The sequence below is a fragment of the Melanotaenia boesemani genome, chromosome 4 (assembly GCF_017639745.1).
Source record: "Melanotaenia boesemani isolate fMelBoe1 chromosome 4, fMelBoe1.pri, whole genome shotgun sequence".
Classification (NCBI taxonomy): Eukaryota; Metazoa; Chordata; class Actinopteri; order Atheriniformes; family Melanotaeniidae; genus Melanotaenia; species Melanotaenia boesemani.
Window position 1 is genome coordinate 27,144,800 of NC_055685.1, and position 6,000 is coordinate 27,150,799.

Consider the following 6,000-nt stretch of genomic DNA (forward strand, 5'->3'; position numbering starts at 1 on the left):
AAATAATAGATAGAAAGACGCAATTCTTGGTGCAAAGACTTCGCTTGGAGAACTTTGAGCATGGCAACAAATCCGGAAGGTTCCTGGCTAATCAGTTAAAAACAAATAAGGAGAAAACAACCATCTCCTCTGTCAGAGATCCAGAAGGAAACATCAGCCACGACCCTGACAAGATAAATAACACTTTCAAAGAAATCTATAAAACATTATATACATCACAACTAACTACAACAGATGACAATATTGATAAATTTCTTAGTAACATTAATCTTCCACAATTAAAACATGAAGATAAAATGGTCTTGGATTCCCCCCTTTCAGTCGGCGAACTCCATGAAGCTCTCCAGCATATGCCCAACAATAAAGCCCCAGGTCCAGATGGTTACCCAGCAGAATTCTACAAAGAATTCTGGACAACGTTGGAACCCACTTTCTACAATATGATATTAGAAAGAAAGGAAAAACAAAAAATACCTTCAAATATGAACCTAGCCAATATTACTCTACTAATAAAACCAGGTAAAGACCCGACACTTCCATCCAGTTACCGTCCAATTTCATTAATAAATGTAGATCTCAAAATAATTAGCAAAGCTTTGGCCAGAAGGATAGAAAAAATAACCCCTCTAATAATACATCCTGACCAAACAGGCTTTATTAAAGGTAGACATTCCTCTACTAACATGCGTAGATTAATTAACATCATAGATTATTCTACTCTACATAATCTGGAATCCACAGTAATTTCTTTAGACGCAGAAAAAGCGTTTGACCGAGTAAACTGGAAATTTTTATTTACAACGTTAAACAAATTTGGGTTTAGGTCATCTTACATAGATTGGATAAAAATATTATATAACAACCCAAATGCATGTGTGAAGACCAATGATCAAACCTCTCCAAGCTTCTGTTTGCAGAGAGGCACCAGACAGGGCTGCCCACTTTCTCCATCACTCTTTGCTATTTTTATTGAACCCCTAGCTGTTGCCATAAGACAAAATAAAGAGATTAAAGGAATCCATGCCAAAAATATAGAACACAAGATAAGTCTTTATGCTGATGACGTATTACTCTTTCTCCAGAACTCACCGACGTCTCTCCCCCAGACAATCACACTTATTAACACATTCTCATCAATATCTGAATACTCTATTAACTGGTCTAAGACTATTATTATGCCCATCAACTGTGACCTACAAAACATACCCAATACTACAATACAGTCTGGAAACATTAGATATCTAGGCATAAACATTTCCCCCAGGTTATCAGAACTAACAAAGCTAAATTATGTCCAGCTACTTAAAGCAATAGAGGATGATCTCTCACGGTGGAGGCGCTTACCCATATCACTCATGGGGAGGGTTGCCACAGTTAAAATGATGGTTCTATCTAAAGTAAACTACCTGTTTTCAATGATACCCACTAAACCATCCTCCAGTTGGTTTAAGTCACTGGACTCACATATATCTAAATTTTTATGGAAAAATAAGCCATCACGTATCAGTCTAAAAACTTTACAACAGACTAAAGATAGAGGCGGATTGGAGCTACCCGACTTTAATCATGTTTTCTTAGCTAACAAGCTGCAGTATATCTCCAAATGGCTTAAACCTAGCAGTCTGGATGAAACATGGTTAGATGTAGAGCAAGCATTGTGTGAGGATGTGTTTATCTCTGATCTGCCATTTATCAGCTCAACCATCAAAACACATAAGTGTTTTAAAAGCATCAATATCAGTTCCTCCTTAGTGGCTTGGTGGGATTTTCTAAAAATAACCAAATCCTCACTTTTTCCATGTAAGTTTACACCCCTCTGGAACAACCCTGACATCCTGCAAAACAAAAAGCTTATCAATTTTACTCAATGGAAAAATAAAGGAATAAAACAGTTAGAACATATAATAGAAAATGGAAACTTCTTATCATTTAATATTCTCACTTCACAATATGGAATCAGTGGCAAAACATTTTTAGAATATCACCAGCTTAAATCTATTATATGTAAAAAATATACCATTAATCAATTAAACTTACAGCTACCTATTAGGGTGGCAGAATTCATGAATCTCAATGCCCCAAAGCTATTATCAAAAACATATAGACTATTATCTAAACTAGAAGACTCAATCTGTCTTCCAACTTCAAAATGGGAGGGTGACTTATCCAGTAACTTTAATAAAGATAAATGGTCACAAATATGTTTAAACACCTTTAAAATGACTAAAAATTCAAATATGCAACTAATACAATTCAAAATTCTGCATAGAACTCATTATACAGGACAAAGGATGTTCAGGATGGGTCTGTCACAATCAAACATCTGCACACACTGCAATGAAAACACACCAGATAACTACCTCCATGCCTTGTGGTCCTGCACACCTGTCCACAGGTTCTGGCTTCAGGTATGTGTGGACATGTCAACATGGTTTAAATGTAATATTCCTACAATCCCCGCACTATGTCTACTAGGTGACTTGGGTGACATTAATATGGCAATTAACTCTGCACACATGATACGCACAGCATTATGCATCGCAAAGAAAACTATCCTTGTGAACTGGAAAAACAAAAATAATCTGTGTATTCAGCAGTTTAGGAATCTCTTAGTTGACCACATCAGTAATGAGACAATGTCTGCCTCCTTAAAGAACTATTCGGCTGAATCTCATTCCTTCTGGTCCCCTGTGCTTAGTTCCATCACTTAGTGTAGGTGGAGGACTGTGACCTCGTTGCTATGGGGGTTTGAGAAAGGGCCAAGAGTGACTGGCGGTTGCGGGTTCTTTGTGGTTGCCCGTGATGCGGGACCGGGCTGCTCTGCGGTGGGGGTGGCTCTGAGTCTGGCCCCGCTGGGGGCTGTGGGGGCCAGCGGTTGGAGTCGCCTCGTGGCGGGGGGTGAGGCCACTGGTGGTGCCTGGGTTGGTGGGCGTCGGTCCTGAGCCGGGTGGCCGGGCTATTCTGGGGCGGGCTGGGCGGGGGTTCTGGGCTCTGGTGCCTGGGGGTGGTCCTCCTCCCTCCGGGGTTGTGGGCTCCGTATGTGCCTGGGGTCTGGGCCTGTCCGGATGTGCTGCCATGGTGTGGGTTGGTGCATGCCCTGGTGTCTGGTTGACACCCTGGGACCCAGGGTATGGCCTGGGGGCAGGGGGGGGTGTAGGGGTTTGAAGGAGGGCTGAGTGGGATTCGGGGGATTATAGGGGGAGGTGCTGGGGTGTGAGACAGGGATGCTTGTATGTTGTGTGTGTGTCTATACTTTGGATGTTTGTGTGAATGGGGGGGTATGTTTGTGTGCGTGCGTATGCATGTGTTAGGATGAGTGGTGGTGTGTCTGGGGAGTGAGAGTGGGAGGGTTGGATGCTGTGCGAGTGTTTATATTTTTTGGGTAGGGCTGTGAGGGCATATGTGAGTTATGATGAGTGGGAGTGTGCAAGGAAATAGGTGTGTGCATGTGTTTCTGTGTGTGGTTGGGGCGGGGTTAAGTGCACTTGTGGGGGGGGGGCTTGGGCGGGCCTGGGGGTGGTGGGCCGTGGGTCTGCCGCTGTCCCCATCCTCTCATTCCCCGTTAGGGGTGTGGGAGGGTGGGAACTTTCTGGGGTGGGTGGCGGCTCACTGGCTGCGGTCCCTGAATGGCCCGGTCATGGGGGCGGCCTCTCCTGGCCTGTCTTGCCCTGGGGGGCCTCCTGGGGAGCAGGGGTGCCTAATGCCACTAAAGGCTCATCATCCAGAGGGAAGTTTGCTTCCCTCTGGACGTACGTCCCCAGACTCCTCTTACTTCCCGCTCTCTCACACACACACACGTAGGGAGTTGGGAGGCGTGGGGCCATGAGGGGTGGAACGGAGGAGACCATTCAGTGGTCTCCTTGGATGCACCCCGTGGCTGCTCGCCTCTCAGTTTTAATTGCACCGGGCCGGGTCCCGGGATGGCTGCGCTGGTGGGCTGCTGGCTCTATGGGGGTTGGGGCCCGCTGTCCGCTGGTCCGCCTGGGGTGTCCCCCACGGGGCATGGTGGGAGGGTTGTGTGTGACGTGATTGTGTGGTGGTGAGCGATTGTGGGTGCGGCACGGGGGAGGGTGTGAGTGTGGGGTTATATGGGGTGCAGGTTGAAGTAGATGGGGAGTGGGGGGAGGGGGCCGATAGCACCCTGGTTCCCGGGGTGTGCGGCTGGAACATCGGGGTGTGTGCTGGCCTACGCCGGGTGGCTGTCTGGGGGGGCCTGGTCCTCCTAGGCATGTTGCGGGCCCTCTGCCTTTGGGGGGTGGGGCGGCCGCCTCTGGGCTCCCGGGGTCCTGGGCCCTTCGCTTGGGCTGCCCTGGGTGGGCCGGTCCCTGGCGGGGCCGGCGGCTGCTGATCTTGGCCCACTGGGGCCTGTGCCCCGGGACCGTGGGGGGCTCTTTCTGGGGCTCTCCTCTGCTGCCCTTCGGGTGGGGCTGGAGTTGTCTTTGTGGTGGGGTGGCATGGGTTGGTGCTCGGGGTCTGCTGCTGAGGGCCCGGCCCAGGCCCTGGTCTGCCTCTGGCCTCCGTGGAGGCGAGGTCGCATTTGCATGATCTCACTCACCACTCTTCATCACTGATCACTCCTTGTTTCTCATGCTCTGCATGCTGACACAGTCACTGAGTTGTCTAGTGGGTTTTTAATATTAAGCGATAATTATTAAAAAAGGAAAAAGAGGAGAAAAAAAAAAATTTGTATTTTTCCTGTGAGTTAGTATCTGGTTGCTGTTATGTCTTTTTGATTTGATTTGGTTATTATTTAAAAAAAAAAAAAAAAAAAAATGAAGGGAGCTGGATCTTGAGGAGCCGTTCCTTTCAAAGAGCCATTTAAAAGACTGGCTCGTTCTCACAATATCTTACAAAATTTCACAATATATAAGAATGACAAACAATCAAAATATGTACCTATATAAAATCTGCTATACAGGATTAAAAAATTATAGGATAAATATAGATAAAAAAGGCTAAACCTGAGCAGTCAGTGCAAATTTTATTAAATGTTTTGGACAGAAGTCATAGTATTTGTTTCCAAACAATACTCTCTGCCCATAGATGCTTCACATGAATGGAGCATGTTGGACATCAGACTTCTATGATGTCACAAATGTTATTTATTTCATTTTCATTTTACTCAACTATACTTCTTATTTACTTATGTATTCATGTATTTATTCATTCAGTCATTTTTAGCTGGAAGGGGGGTGGAGGTTGGAGGGGTTGGATTGGGCTTGGCTTTTGTGTTTTTATTCTTATGTTTTTAATCATGTAAAGAACTTTGTGTTGCCTATGGCATGAAAAACGCTTCATAAGTAAAGTTTGATTTAATGAAGGCAGTGCCAAAAATTTGTATATAAAAAGAATGGCTCATAAATGAACCAGACACACCTGTGAATCGGTTCCCATCGTTCATTTAAAAGAGTTGTTCAAAAGGGTCGATTTGTTCATAAATGTTACATTTCTATAACGACAGCCCTTTTGACTTTAATTTAGTCATCATTCTCAACATGTTTAAAATCTGTATGTGCACTTGTCTTCTCCTCGGTGAGTTATCATTCATAGAACTTTTTTCTTAAATTGATTTACTTTCTGATAAATATTTACTAATATTGATTATGAAATGGATGGATTTGTTTAAATTCAATGCGTATTTTGTCTTGTAGGTTTGACGATTGTGGAGATGAAGGTTCTCAAAGTAATGGGCCATGTTGGTGAAAAGGTGACATTTAAATGTTGTAACTGGAAAACTTGGACAGAAATACAAACTAATGTTAAGTATCTTTGTGAAAAACCATGCAAACAAGACAAGCACATCATCATCAAAGCAGCATTTAGTATGACTGAGAAAAAGGACAGAATACAGATAAAAAACGTAGCTCATTGTTTGTTCGACACTTTCATGGATCTCAAATTGTCAGACTCCAAAACATATTATTGTGGAGTGGAGCGATTTATCTGGGATCCATTTATAGAGGTGAATCTTCAAGTTATTGATGGTAAGTCTATGCTCTT